The sequence below is a fragment of the Schistocerca nitens genome, chromosome 5, assembly GCF_023898315.1.
Source record: "Schistocerca nitens isolate TAMUIC-IGC-003100 chromosome 5, iqSchNite1.1, whole genome shotgun sequence".
In the NCBI taxonomy this organism is placed as follows: domain Eukaryota; kingdom Metazoa; phylum Arthropoda; class Insecta; order Orthoptera; family Acrididae; genus Schistocerca; species Schistocerca nitens.
In genome coordinates, this window is record NC_064618.1 from 596,980,173 (window position 1) to 596,996,506 (window position 16,334).

At 40.5% G+C, this 16,334-nt stretch overlaps 1 protein-coding gene across 2 annotated transcripts in view; it reads right to left on the bottom strand.

Annotated features, from left to right (window-relative positions):
* Positions 1-16,334, bottom strand: part of LOC126259988 (nephrin-like) — a 666,808-nt gene that overhangs the window by 259,906 nt on the left and 390,568 nt on the right. The gene's annotated exons all lie outside the window — the stretch shown is intronic.

Below are 16,334 nucleotides of genomic sequence, written 5' to 3' on the forward strand. Positions count from 1 at the left end.
AATTAAATATGACGTTTGTAAGACACGGATGGTCCGTTTCTACGCGCAAAATTTTTTGCTCTCCATGTTATTACTTTTCCCAATCTTATTATAATTGTGTGTGCTTTCTCACTATTGTAAATTCTTTGTATTTAGTGCCATGACTCTGTTCTAACTACTGTATAACCAACAGGAATTATGTTATTACTCTACTCTAACACTACACGAGATCGAACTCTTCAGCCCTATAGCCTAAGTCCATGTGAGCAATTCAAGGAAGCAATGAAAATATAGTTTTCATGCGAACATAAATTTTCAGCACGTACGTATTTCATAAAGTTAAAATATTGTGTTACATTAGGGTCTGACAGCACGGGAGGGGAAGCATTTCAGTTTCACAAAGTTGGTGAGTATTTACTCGAGAAACTCTTATAACTGATTGAAAAGCTGTGTGGTTTTTCAAGGATGCACAATAGTTAGCACACTGGATGCATATTAAGGAGGGCGACGGTTCAAATCCACGTCCAGCCACCCAGATTTAGGTTTTCCGTGATTTCCCTAAATCGCTCCAGGCAAATGCTGGGATGATTCTTTAGGCAGAGCACGGCCTATTTCCTTCATGTCTATAAAACAATCCGAGCTTATGCTCCATTTCTAGTGAGCTCGACATGGAGCGGACGTTAGACCAAACTCTTCCTTTTCTTCAAGCCTTTGAAGTTTCCGCTGCTCTTATCCCACGGCAATCGCATGATCTCTTTTAAATGTGTAAAATTAAGTTCTGCGTAGATCACTTCATATACTCATCAGAAAATTTGTGAAATATATGAGTTTCTCTGTAACAGCCCTTGCACAGTTAAGTTCTTCATATGATTGGTCTGCATTTGCAACGAGTCAGTATCGGACTTATATATACAGACTAAAGCGACGAATGAAAAATTGTACCAAGGCCCAGATTCTCCCGCTCACCAGGCACAAGCGCCAACCACTCCACCATCCTGGCACAGTGACTTTACACAACTGTACGGACTATCCTAGCACGCTTCTCTCCTCAGTCCGAAAACCCAATGACGCCCCAGCCCGGTTTCGAATCCCAGCCTTGGTATACATTTTCATTCGTTGCTTCTGTGTGCATACACACATCACATATGTTTCAGACTTGGATAGGTCTCCGGAACCATATAGTTTCATTTGAATAAAGCACCTATGACTGTGTTTCAGGAATGATTTCTCGCTATTACAATACGGTTTGAGAGTCTCTGCAATGCTGATTCGGTTGGGGAAAATACCAAGTCGGCTGAGGTGTAAATGGATATTTGGACTGAGGAAGCAGACATGCTAGGGTAGGCCATGCAAGAGTATAAAAACACTGTACCAGGGTGACGTAGTATTTAGCGCCTCTATCTGGTGGACCTGAGCTACAATCCCGGCCTTGGTATCAATTTTCAGCCGGCCGTTGTGGCCGAGCGGTTCTAGGCGCTTCAGTCTGGAACCGCGCAACCATGCAGGTTCGAATCCTGCCTCAGGCATGGATGTGTGTGATGTCCTTAGGTTAGCTAGGTTTAAGTAGTTCTAAGTTCTAGGGGACTGTTGACCTCAGATGTTAGGTCCCATAGTGCTCAGAGCCATTTGAACCATTTTTATCATTTTTCATTCATTCACTTCAGTCCGCATACATGCAACGCAGATGTTTGAGACTTGAAAAGGCCTGTGGAACCATATAGATTCACTTGAATATCAGATTTGGCAATCTGCCTTGAGGTAATCTCTTTGTACGTTATCTTCAAACAAGTTTCGGTGATCATCAGCAGTGTTTTTTAGAAAAAGAACTTTCTTCACGATCCAGAAATTTTGTCATCATATAAGAGGAAATAGTCACGTTGTTCCATAAAATCCGTAGCTGCAAAATATATTATCCGGAATCTGCACCCATATGATCGGCTGACCTGATTTTTTGGTCCTGACTCTCGATGCTGTGGAAATAGTAAGAACTAGAAGACAATGTCTTCACCACAGTCTGAGGCAAGGAGTGTTCTCGGTTTTTGAACGTAAGGGAAGACAAAAGTTGACTGGCATTGTTAAACTGTAGAAACGAAGGTAATAATTTGTCATCCAGCCGAGATTGGAATGGACGGAAGAACTGGAGTAAAATGCTTGAAAGGATCTAACAGGAACTTCGATAAGGGCTCCTCGTTCGTCCGTTTCTGTGTTCGATAGCCTCGCTACTGGAAGATACGTGACGCGGCACGCTGTGTGCAAATCCGGATTAACGCGCCCTCCCTGGAGGAATGAGGCCGGGAGCAGGGAAGGGTGTCGCGGAATGATGAACTGGCTGGGGCGGCTCCCCGCGTCCAACTTATCAGCGGCTCACAATGGCTGGCGCCAGGCGGCTGGCGACGGATCAAGGCAGGCGAGGCTCCGTGGCTCCCCAAGCGTGTAATGACCTGTTGTTCATTCACACCGGCGCTCGCCGTCCTGCTACATCGTCTCGAAAATATAATTCTTTTGTTCCTCGCAGGCGGCAACCCTTACGGTACAACAGATGTTCTCTCTTTGAGCCACTGACCGTGAAATTATTGCGCTTCCTAACGGCAGTGTCAATTTACGACCCCATCTTGGAAAGATCGTTGGGCGAAACATTGGTCACCTGGGGCGTCGAAGCTAATTGTAACTGCAGGTTCCCTTCCGTGGCCTGAAACGAGATGGGCAGGTAGCAACTGCATGTGGAGTGCTGGTTACTCTCGACTATAAGCAGGACGAAAGAACAACCAAATAGAATTACAAGTTGGTTCAAATGGCTCTGAGCACTATGGGACTCAACATCTGAGGTCATCAGTCCCCTAGAACTTAGAACTACTTAAACCTAACTAACCTAAGGACATCACACACATCCATGCCCGAGGCAGGATTCGAACCTGCGACCGTAGCGGTCGCGCGGTTCCAGACTGAAGCGCCTAGAACCGCTCGGCCACTCCGGCCGGTAGAATTACAAGTCCATGCCCCTAACAGCAAAGAGTCAATATGAATTAAGGCAACGTCATTCACGTGAAACAAAAATCATTCTGGGTAATAGACACATTTGTGTGTTGCTATATTTCCCCTGTGGGCTTGAGACTGCACCACACTGTATGCCGATAATGAAGATCCTAGATTATGCTTACCCATTACGGATATTTTAGAACCGTGACTTTAAGTTATTCAAAACTGCAAAAAGTAACTTTTTTGAATAATTATGTTTTGTTCCATGAACCGGTTTCGAACCTTTTCAGGTTCATCTTCAGATTGTTTCAGGAAGTTACATCATTACTGCTAGCATAATGTTGGGTGCTGGCTCTATGACAAAAAGATGTAACACGCTTTAAGTATCGCCATGGCTATTGCTTATCTGTCGATATGCAAGTAAATTTAGTTTTTTACTTACTGCGACAGTATAGGCGGCCTTTTTCGTTTAGTGTCCTTCTGTCTGCCTCCATTTTGATGTCCAGTTGTTATATCACTACATAGACTTCCAAACAAACTACATTAATTTACACTCTGACAGCGAGACTTTTCCAGCATTCAGCATGTGCTTTACAACTGTTGCTTGTAACAAAGATCTTGACAAAAAGATGTGGCATAGGCCTACTTTGCACAGAGTTGTAATTTCTTCTTTTTTACATGTATTAAAGTCGATATAAGGGCAAATATTTTAATCATACTGGCGATAACACGAGAGTACAAAATAATATATATATATATATATATATATATATATATATATATATATATATATATATATATATATATTACTTCAAGAACAAACTTCAGGTGATCTGATATCATATTTCTGTTTATATATTAACGTATACTACAGGCTGTTTATAGCAAATATTTTAATCATGATTGGCATTAACATGAATGCCCAAGAATAAATGATACAGAGTTATTGTACTAACAATGAGATACAGCTGTCTGTATGACTAGGATCTTCATATTTAAATTTAATTTTTTAAAATTAATGACAAACCTTCAGAGGAGCTGGTGACTTATTTCTGTTGTTACGTTAACATGACCTGGGATATTAGCAAGAGTGGATTCTGTTTATTTTAGCTAAAGATATATGTATAATATACTGTACGAGCACACTACCTCTACCCAAGATACGATTGGCTCTAGGAATGTTCGACTGATACGACTCAATACTTGGGGAGGAGTGTTTAACAGAACGAAGTTACATCCACTCTACACAAGTATGCGCAGTAGGATATACCAATAATCCCTTTAAAACTCCGTTTTGTAAAACACCTTTAAAGGTCTGATTACTTTACAGATGAGTTAATAAAAAAATGGTTCAAATGGCTCTGAGCACTATGGGACTCAACTGCTGAGGTCATTAGTCCCCTAGAACTTAGAACTAGTTAAACCTAACTAACCTAAGGACATCACAAACATCCATGCCCGAGACAGGATTCGAACCTGCGACCGTAGCGGTCTTGCGGTTCCAGACTGCAGCGCCTTTAACCGCACGGCCACTTCGGCCGGCGATGAGTTAATATTCAAATATTTGGCGTTAAGCGTTTAACCGAAGAAAGTTCAGAAAAGGTTTGAAATTATGTTTTCAGTTTGTTGGAAGTCGCTAGACTCTTATTATGAAACGCTGGTTGAATATGTTTTAGATGACTTGGGCACAATTTTAATCGAAAGCAACTTTTTCACGCAACTCGATGTTTGCGACGACATGTGTCCTGAAATATGTGTCGTACAATGATATAATTTTGCAGATACAGTCAGTGGTGTGTCTAGATACTGTGTACAAACTGTGTTTCGCGTGTCTATTGCTGAAGTTATACTGCATGAACAGCAAGCAGATACACTTTTTTCTCTTCATCATTTTGAACGGGGTGTCAGCGAGAAAAAGTTTCGTACAGATTTGAAATTATGTGTAAAGTTGGTTGCAAGTCGCTAAGTGCTCTCACTCTCAAATACAGGATGAATAAATTCCGGTTGTTTTCGCACTGTCAGCTACGCTACATCAAGACAGACACACATTTTCTGTCATGCTTATCTTGTTGTGTTAAACTTTTAACGTAAGAGTATACTTCTTAATGAGAAGATTACGATAGCACTTAATTTTTTTTTAATTCGGTAGAATATTACGCGAAATATAGGTATTATAATTTGTGTTGCCTCAGGAAGCCCGTAGATGGACAACCTTCAGCTGATAATGGATACCACTTTCCGACTGCTGGATTCTGATACAGTCAGTGTAAGGAGCAGTCAAATGAAACGAGGCAAACCAAATAAGGAGCAGGTCGCTGACGTTGGTAAGTTAGGTAGGTGTGGGTTGTACGCGTGTCCTCTATTGGGAATCAGTAAGGAACACTGCGAACGTTCACCGCTGTGCTATACGTCGTTAGCCACGCTGGGTAGCCGCGCAGTCTACCGCGCATTTCACGTTTGGCACGTCTCCCCCCGTCGAGGTTGGTGTCCTTCTTCGGGCATTGGTGTGTGTGTTGTCCTAAGTGTAAGTTAGTTTAACTTACGTTAGTTAATGTGTAAGCGTGCAACTTATGACAGCAATTTGGTCCCATAGAACCTTGCCACAAATTTCCAGAATTACTTTGTTAGACGTGCTCGACCTCACAGTCGACCCTGGCAAAGAGAAACGCCGAGTCTAGTGCGGTTTTTGATTGCGGAAGGAGTGTCAGGAAGTGATATTCGTGCCCAAATGTCTGCTGTCTATGGCGAACACAGTGCGTCGAGCGCGTGTGTGGTTGCGTGGAATAAACGATTTCGAGAAGGCCGGGTGCCTTCGAAAGACAGCAGTCGGTCAAAACAGGCTCATCGGGTCATCACCCCTTCTGTCATTCCTGTGTTGGATGCTGAGCAGCGATGGACGGTGAAAGATATTCGGCTCATGTTACCCATCAGTCGCAGGACCGCCCAAACTATCACGAGAGAGAATCTGAAGCTTCAGAAGATCTGTTGGTAGTGGGATCCCCAAACCTCACAGAAAGGTAGAAGGTGACAAGAATTTCGACAACACTGCAGCACCTGGTTTGGTATCACGACGAGGAGCATCGGTTACTGCCCCTTATTTTCGCGTGACATAAAACATTGTATCATCATTTTGAGCCGGAGAGAAAGCGTCGGAGCCACCAATGCAAGCTCACGGATTTACCCTCAGCAAAAAAATTCAAAGCCATGCACGCCAGCTCCGTGAAAGTCATTGCGACATTTTCCTATGACTGCAAGGGCCAGCTGCGCGTTGACTTTCTGGACAACGGCGCCACAATTAACGCACAGCAGTACGTGGACACTTTGCAAAAACTGAAGCGCGCCATCAAGTCCAAACGTCCAGGAATGTTGAGAGACGGCATAATTCTGTTGCAAGACAATGCCCGCCCATGTGTTCCAGAGCTTGTTTCGACTACGGTGCTAAAGTTTCGCTGGGAAGCCTCTACATATCCTCCATTCAGTCCCGGTCTCTCCCCATGAGATCCGTCGATTTCGGACACAGTCATGGTTCCGTAAGAATCCGAGAACATTTATCCATAAGAGCAAAGACGGCCTTGTCTCACCGTGAGATAAATGTATCAACACTTATAGCGATTGATTTTGAAATAATAAACAGTTTACTTATTTTTGCTATATGTCTCGATTTCATTTGAAGTGCCTTGTAATATGGACTAACACAGACACAGACTGAGGAAAGAGACTGCACTTAAGTTCTGCACTACTATGACTGTACTTTTACTTGTCTGTGATTCGGGATTATGGACTTTAACGACCAAATACTTAAAGATAATTGAAGGAGCAGGAACGAGTCTTCTGTGACCTTGGGCTTGACAAAAATCGGAATAGAAACAGTAAGGTAAGAGAGAAGCTCCATTTGACGGTAATAGGTGAAAAGATCCAATAGTTTAGAAAGGAATGGCATGACCATCTACTACGTATGGATAAAAAGCCGGAAACCGCGGAAATGACTACAGACTCAAGGATAAAATAAGGATAGAACGACCTGGAAGCAAATAGTGCGATCAGATTTTAATTGTTTGGTTTCGGAACAGACAAATACTTCTAGCCCGAAATGCAAATGATGATAGGGACATATTAACAACATGCATAGAAGATGTATCAGATAGTATTAAAACCAGAATGAGATGTTCATTCTGCAGCGGACTGTGGGCTGATATTAAACTTCCTGTCAGATTAAAACCGTGCACTGGACCGAGACTCGAAATCGGGACCTTCGCCTTTTGCGGGCAGATACTCTACCAATTTCTTTGATAAACGCCCCCAAGAACGTCTACTAAACAGGACAGAAGGATGCAAGGATATTCTTTATGATTTTTAATTATATTTGTTTTATTTTTATTTTATTTATTTTTATTATTATTAATCCATCTCTGTCGCACTAGTGCGTCTTCGCAAAGACTGGCAATCGCCTTCGACATCAGCGGGATAAAACTCGCGTGGCGGCGACGCATCAATAGATCATCGACGCATGTCTTCTTGCAAGTGTGTATGTATAACCGCTGAGGAATCGAATCTGTAAAATGGGGGAATGGAACGCATGTCAGTTGCTACTAACGTGGATGACCCAGCTACGAGGGGTGTCGCAGAAAGCACTCCGGAGATCAACTGAGCTACCTAAGCACGCCTCACGACCTGTAATAGCGGGAGTAAACCTGTGAGGAAGGGTCGCATCGTGCTTCGGTAGCTCAGACGGTAGGGCACCTGTCCATGAAAGGCAGAGATTCCGAGTTCGAGTCACGATCCGGCACGCAGTGTTAATCTGCCAGAAAACTTCAGTGTTAAAGACACTCTCCAATGGACCTGCTGACGATGACGTTGGCTATAGGAAATTATCGACGCTGGATGATCGTAAGAAAATGCGTCATGACTTTGATAGTCTGTCCCCCAAGTAGTCTGAATGACACTAAAAACTAAACTCCGTCCGAACAGTCCATAAAGGCCCGACGGTACCGACCGGCCGCCATAGCGTCCTCAGCCCACAGACGTCATTGGATGCGCTTATGGAGGTGCATATGGTCAGTACATCGCTCTCCCGGCCGTCTGTCTTTTTACGAGACCGGCGCCACTACTTCTCAATGAAGGAGCTCCTCAGTTTACCTCACAAGGGATGAGTGCACCCCACTTGCCAACGGCGCTTAACTTCGGTGATCTGACGAGAAATGGTGTTACCACTGCGGAAAGGCCATTGGCTGACTGAATGACAGCTCCCTTCAAATACGAAGACACGCTAAATAATTCTGATAAACGTGTGAAAGAACCGGACAGTATCCAACTACAAGCGGACGGGAACAACTCGTTAAATACTTGTGGACAATAATGAGAAGCGACATGAAATAAAACTAAGATGTGAAGCATCTAAGCTATATGAAACTGTAATGGAGTATCGTCAAAAGAGAGCCGACACTGTTTTCACGAAGCCTGGTTGGGTAAATTTAGGGAATTGGTTTTCGGCATATATAGTGCTACAGTCCTATTGTGCCCATCAGATACGTCTCATAGGGTCATGAATTTAGGAACAGGGTAATTAGGAGCACAAGCAAGCAAATATACATTTTTCTCTTGACTCCAACGAGAAAGAAAGATACTGAAATTAGCAAGTGTGATGTACAGTGTTATATATATTTAATGTTCACTTATAAATAAATACTAACGTTGAATGTCCACGAAAATACTACAAAATATTGTTAAATTTCCTTTCCCCGCGTAACATACGGTGCCATGCCGATGTGATGGATTAGGAATTGGCTTCAAATGTATCAAAAGTCGTCTGCTGAAAAAACGTAGCTAATTTCATATGAATTTCACGATATACTCCACTACTTCTGGTTTAGTGATAGAGACAAACGTCCCGATGTATAATAAAATAGTGTTACGGTTGCGGCTGAAAGTCTTGCTTGTATAGCATAAGGCCCAGCGCTATAGCTTGCCAGACCAAGTCTCGGCTCAAAGCAGCGCAGCGGTTTAACGACCGTGATACGGTACAGTGGCCTGGCTGAGTGTGGATTTTAAGCGATTTTCCACGCTTGTTGGAGAAAATGGTGGGCTGGTCCCTAAGTTCTCTGAGAATACGATACATAACTTGTTAAAATAAGGGAATACACAGAACGAAGTTCGCATGTCTCACAGACAGATGCCGCGCGCAACTTCCCTTCCTTAGATTACCTTGACGACTGTGGCGTCATGAGGGGCATCCGATCACAAAGTTAAATATGAAAATTAAATTTGCTATATCCTACCACCCACGGGGTAGACGTTAGAAAAGAGAAATAAAGAAGAATAGCTGCGACCGAAAGACGATATTACGAAAATTACGACGTACTACAGTTCGTGACTAAAAGCATCTTCCTTGGGAGATAATAATTCCTTAAAAATGTGCGTATTTTATTTCCGAAAATAAATTACCTAGAAATTATTTTGTGTTATATGCAAATATTTTTGTGGGCTATATGAAGTTCATTTCCCTCGCACCGATAAAAGCTACGGAGGAAAACTATTTAGCACGCGTGTTCCACACAGATTAAGCTAGTTATTGTTGCGTTCACTAATTTGTCGAATTTTAGGACGAACGATAGCTTCATTTGTTATTTGTCTAACATTTTTGTAGCTGAATTATATTGTTAGTGAACACCTTACCTTCTTAACTTGCAGATAACTGATCCACCTAAAACTCTAATTTTACCTGTAAGTATGGAGGACCTTATCAATTCTTGTAACTTTCCTATGACTTATGTTTTATAAATCGAAATCAGCGCACTATTTCGATATTTTAGACACTTTTGATACCATTATAAGCACTGACTGGTAAACTAGTAAAATTACAACCGTAAGGCTGAATATGACTATTTTGCCATTGACGCTGCCCTAAATTTACCATCAAGTACAGATTTACCCTCTGCTCTGCTGTGGACATACCAGCTGGAACCAAACAGTCCTTTCAGTAGTTAAGTACCAAGATAAGGCTACTGACGCCAGCCACAACCAGACATCGTTTTGGAAGTATATTCCAAGCATATGTGGAGCAGAGTTGCATGGAGCAGACCTCTGCTTACTGCACGTCATAGAGTTGTCAACTTCAGTGCGATAAGAGGCATGAATTGTTCGTTTCTTGGTGAAATCTGGTGAAGGTCCAGTGAAGTACGACGTATGTCTTACTTACGCTAAAAATAACGTTTAAGTTGATGTGGAAATCAGCATGAATAAGGAACTTCTTGTTGTGTGTCATCAAATAAACAATTACAGTACCGTCTTCAGGGTGATATTTTTCCTACAGTACAAAAGTAGCTTGTTGCAGAGACCCCTCATGTCCAGTACGAATGATTTTTCAGGGGATGGAAAAAACTGGATAATTATTCACGCAGAGTCACAATGTGAACCAGTTTTAATCTGTATTAACGACATGGGATGTACATATTTTCCACAAGTTTTGAATCTTGATGGTTTTTTGAAACAAATGTAAATAAACTTAAGTGAATTAAACAATTTCATGTAAAACCATTACTAGCAGTAAATATTTCACCACTGTATTGGATCAGTCACTTTTCTTTATCCACATACGTGGACTGGGAGTGTAAATAATTGTAGAACCGCTTGATGTCTTCGGAATGAGGTAGGTAAGGTTTTATTTTTTTTTACATCTGCCATATTTTGTCAATAATCGCTGACGCTTCAGATGGCAAAGTGATTGTGATGGAATACCTGGAATTTGCTCATCTGCAAGTCTGGAGATATGTTCCTGCATCCGCCAATGAAGTTCAAGTTTTCACCACATCAGGAGTAAGTTTGCTGCAGGAAAACTCCATAAAGTCTGAAACTGAGGAATGCTGCTTCCTTTCTCGAGGAATTTTCCTTCCTTGTGATTTCACAGACACCACATTCTTCTTGTAATGCGCAGGCCACCTTGGTTTGAATGCACGAATTTGTTCTTTATTCGCTATGTGCACCGTGTAAGCTCTCTTAGAACTAGAAGAGATGATTAATTCTGTATAATCCAACCAAGTTCACTCTCTCAGTCTTTCTCACGTTTCCCTTCGCAACACTGAAGTGCCTATCACAAGCCAGCTAGCTGTACCCTCCGCTGGGGAAATATTGACGGACTGAATCAAAGCTTTCTTTGGCTGTCAATGTTAACATGAGTCGTATTACACAATGATTTTTGTTTTGGCCAGCGCAGCCGTCATAGAAAATATGGAAATGCAGGACATTTTTGGCAACACATTTATTCATGTAACTTAAGACAAAGCAGTAAGCTTCATTGGGGTTCGTTTTAGCTTTTGTTTCATCACATGTGTAGAATACAGCCTTCCCAGAATTTAAATTGTATATATTGAAGACATTTTAAATAAGCTGACACAAATAGAATGTATCCTGAAAGGGGATAATTAGAAGCATCAGATTTGCGTCTTATCAACGCAAATTCTGGCAACATCTTCAGAATCTCTGCATATGTTCAGCACACGATGAATTATGCTGTGGAACTTTTCAGCTTTTCTTTTATGAATTAGTAGTACGAATGCGGCCACACGATTTGCATTGTCATCTAAGGTGGGAATTCTTATTTTCACACTTAATTCTTCAAAAACACAAAATGTATCAACCTGCGGTTCACCAAATTTCAAACTGAAATTTTCTTCTCATTATGATCTGAAGCCAAGTATTTGTAGTCTCTATTTGTGTAATGTGATTCATGAATTGGATATATATTTATGTGGTTCTCAACCAACAATGTTACGTCAGCTGGATATACATTTGCTGACCGCTGTTTTCCCCGCATATCTCTGGGGCGACTTACCAGAGATTAGTCGATCTCTTAATCTCCACAATCTGTCATTAAAAACACCAAACATGGATAAAAATGAAGACTTGCAGACTTGAACACGGCCATCAGAGCAAGAGAGCCAGTATTTGTACTTGACCTTTGGGTTTGTTCTTGACAGGTAGGCTAATGCCGTCTGACAACCTTGGACGTTTCCTTACAATGACACATACTTGCATTGGACTCTGCAAGTAACCATCTTGCTGATTTGTAGCGTCGAAACTTGAGAACTTGGAATATAATTTCATCATACTGTACTACAGTGATTTTAGTAGACATGCATTTCCACTTGCACCCATAATAACAGATCAGTGCATTCGTAAGACGAGAAACAGTAACAGAGAAACCAAAAAATAATAGTAGTTTCGCAGGCATTGTTAACGAAAACTACTTACCTGCAATCAAAACCCTGTTCTTTAGGCTTAACTGTTTCACCTTTATAGTTCACATATTCTGTGATTTTAATTCTACTTTCTTTTTCTAGTACTCATTGGTTTGTAACGCTTTGCACTTCTTCTACCTTATATTTAGACTGACTTCAACACTAACTGACGCTTCACTTGCAATTGATGCCAAAATCCTGAAATGTACATCAGGGAAAAATGCAGGTATGAAAAGCCCTTATCTGCTACACATGAGGTGTTCCTGCATCAAATGAAAACTTCCACCAGCTACTGGAGCCACTGTTGACCGCTGATATGAGGGTTTTCACACAAATCGATGCGTGTATTCTCAAACTATCATATGATCACATAATTTCAATTTCCTTAAAGAGTGGACGTGAGGGGTTTCTGCAACAAGCGGTTAATTTACTAGCGGTTTTCAAGACAATTTAATTTACGATTTGCAGAAGAAGGAAAAATTGTTCAGCTGAGTAATACACAGTAGGAGGTATTTCTTATTGAAAACAAATCCATATGCCTACCACAAAAACTGTCACGGCTCCAAAGATGATTACCTCTTTCATCTCGTACCAATGACAGTAATTTACCAGAGGAAATTCCTTCAATTACAATTTACATATTAATAATAATAATGTTTACTAATTGCAGGCTGCTTTTGTTAGTGGTGAAGGTGACGCGTGGGAGGCAATAGTAGAGGAAAAACCAAATTCTATCACTACTACCTTTGTTTTCGGACTGCGTTTATTTCTGTTTTTAGTAACATTCATTTATCCTTGAAAAATTTGTGCTCAGTATTTTCAATTTTATTCGAATTCACATGTCACTTCTCAATATCTCACCTTCCTCCGTCTTAGCAGCCTTAATCGTTACCAGTAAATGCTACATCAGGAATTTACATACGACAGATTTTTTCTCGAACTCAAGTCATTTCGTTTATCACTTTGTGTTTAAGATAACATCTATTCACATTATGTCCCATACTTTCGCTGTGCAGAAGGATTACTCAACTTTGCATTTAACTTCACAGATCCAAGTAACATCTAATACAAATCTCCAATACATCACTTTGCTTCTGTTAAGAGGAACGACATTATCAACACGAGATGTGGCAGCTGTGGTTACTCTTTGGATTCTGCAGGTCTTATCTGCAGTTTTCTGTGTCGGTCTTCTATGTCTGTTTACCGTTGTGTTTGGCATTGTGGGCAGTTCCACACTACATGGCAATACCATTCCTATACTTTCACCATTTCATATCCCCCCCTGCTCAGATGTTGTCTGCACAAAAACATAAAAAATGGTATTTCATATACGACAAGCGAGGATTGAATATTGCAAGAAAACTTTTCCGAAACGTTACAGAAATTCACTAATGCGATAAAACTGAATATTAGAATATTAACGACATTGGTGATTGTATGAAATTAATGAAAAGAATTTTGTTGAAAATCTTTTACTAGTTTTCTATTGACGTTTTCAGCTACAGTGTAGGAGATTGAGCTCTTTGTTGAAAGCGAAACCTATCTACACAGCTGTAATTTATTCCATTATGCTCCAGTCTCCCATTCATATCTCTTTTTTTAAATTTTGTTTTATGTAGTTACCTGGATCGGTGATTTCTTATAATCAGTGATTTCAACCGACAATTTACTCCACAAATATGTGAATATCAGCAAAGCACCGTGATACTAAGAAATCATTCTGCTGTGTATCCCAGTTGGAAAAGGAGATAGGAACACATGACGAAGTTCTCAGAAATACACCGTTCATGTTGCTACATAGCTTGCAGCTAAAGCTACAGTAAGCTCTAAGGACGAGAAAAACGTGCTGCGAAGTTGATTAATGTTTGTAAATGAAATTTCACTTACAGCAAGGACCAAGGAGAATGCTTTGTCAGTCCTTCCACTTTAACTGCACAGATACTATCATTGCCTCGCTTTAATTACGCTGACAATGGGTGCTAACCTGCGGCACGAGCTATATTATCAACCGACATTACTTCGGAAGTGATTAATGAATGTTATCTAGATGCTTATTGAATACCAATCACTCTTTAAGCTAGTTCTTATTATTTCACTGCCTAATTACGTGCTTTACCAGAATTTTTCGGTCCGGATAAATATTATGTGCGTAACTGCAGTATAAATACTGCAAGGATATTCATGGTTGCATCAAACTTTAGAACAGGAGCGACTTCAAAGAAAGCATCCGTAATGCTGGTTCTTTAAACTATTTCATAACGAGACGTTACACCTGATTCGACGATTCAATGCATTTAACCCACTTTTCGATAGAGAGTATACATAACTTACCATTCCGAGCTGTTACACGTTATAACAAACGTTTCCACTAAGCTGTTATCCCGCCTTCACTAAGGTTGGAAAGATTATTCGTATGGCTAGCGCCCGTTTATATGAGGCGGCAATCTACAGCATTAAAACAGATTAATCAGTCATCAAGGGTAAAGAAGGCAATACAAAGGATATTGAAGTCATTTAAACATTCCTACATTAATGTATAGAAAGAACTTAATTTTGTCCTCCAGATTCACCTAATAGCTAACCCAAATCGTAACGTTTGAAGGCATAGTACTTACAAAAAATATTGTTAAATATTTTGTACTTTTTGGACCATTAGCTGCTATAGATATCTTTGTTTTTATGACACATAACCCTCCAAAGCTCTTTCTTCTATTCAATAGAAATGGTATCTTGTGTGAATTTGAATAGAAAATTAGGAAAGGATGACTAATAGAGTCACTTTTATGCCATGAATAACGGTTTTATTTCTTGTCCCTTTGTGTTTCACCACGTTTGTATAGTGCAGAGAAGATGAGGGATAAATCAGAGACAATAACAGCAGTATTCCTAAATCCTATAAAATGAGACTGAAAACCATTGTTTTATATTCGTAACCGCGAAAATGTAAGTTTATCGCTACAGCTATGAAACACAATTTAGAGTTAGTAAAACATACCAAAATGATTATTCCCAATGAGCTTCAAACACAAAGTATACTCACATCCACAAATCGTTCAAAATTAATGAACTAACAGACAGCTAACAGCGCGTTTATGATTGCTCAGCCACGTGTGAACGATACCATACACTCGAAAGAAAGAAGAAAGGAAGATTCAGGTTTAACACCGTATCTATGATGGTGTCAACAAAGATGGAGCACAAGCTCAACTGACACTTTCACAAAGGAACCATTCATGCGTCGACCTCAGTCGATTCAGGGAAATAATAGAAAGCCTTTATTCGTATGAACTGACAAGGGTTTCAACACCGCTCCTAACGAGTGTGAATGAAGTGTCTTAACGAAATCGCCACCTGGTTTTCATTGACGTACCTCAACATTAAATATGGTAATGTTTTCTCCTAATGTTGAGAATGATTAGCGTTTACAATGTAGGCAAAATATCTATGTTTGGGCGACGATGTTTTGTATTTGACATCAACCTATGAATAAAATAAGTAAGCAGTCACAGAAAATATAGAACGAAATAAACGTTCAGCTGAAGGAAGCATAAAGTGGTGTCCACAAATTTCTAACTTCCACAGATTTTAATAAGTAATAAAGATTCTTCTATTTAAAGTAATCATAACGAAACGAGTTTCTTAAAAATGAACTAGCCAGGTGATTGGCGCTTTTAATCATACTGCAAGGTTAACTGCGCTCACAGTGTTGCAGTATGTCGCTTCCCCACTGCAGGTGTGTTATCTTTCTAGTGTTATTTCGTTACGCTAAGTGGACTAGCAGACGTCTGTAAGAACTGACCGGAATGTTTGACCAATGGTTTACATAGATCGATTTATAATTGTGCTATAAATCAATAAATTTCTCAGGCATTCCGGAGAGATGCTGGTCTTTACTTGTTTGATAACGTTTCCACTTCTCAGAAACTTCTCCGTTATTGTGAGTAGGTGCAACTGCAGTGCACTGAATGTGACGAAACGTGTGTGGGCCCTTACAGAAATGATTAGTTGCAGCACGTTTCTCTGGGTTATGTCTCTGTGGCTCTCATACACTCTTGTATCACTTGAACAAAAAAATATCGTTGCTGTGGAACATTACACCTGCACTCCGGCACATTTCCCAACTGATGCCATTATGGAATCGTGAGA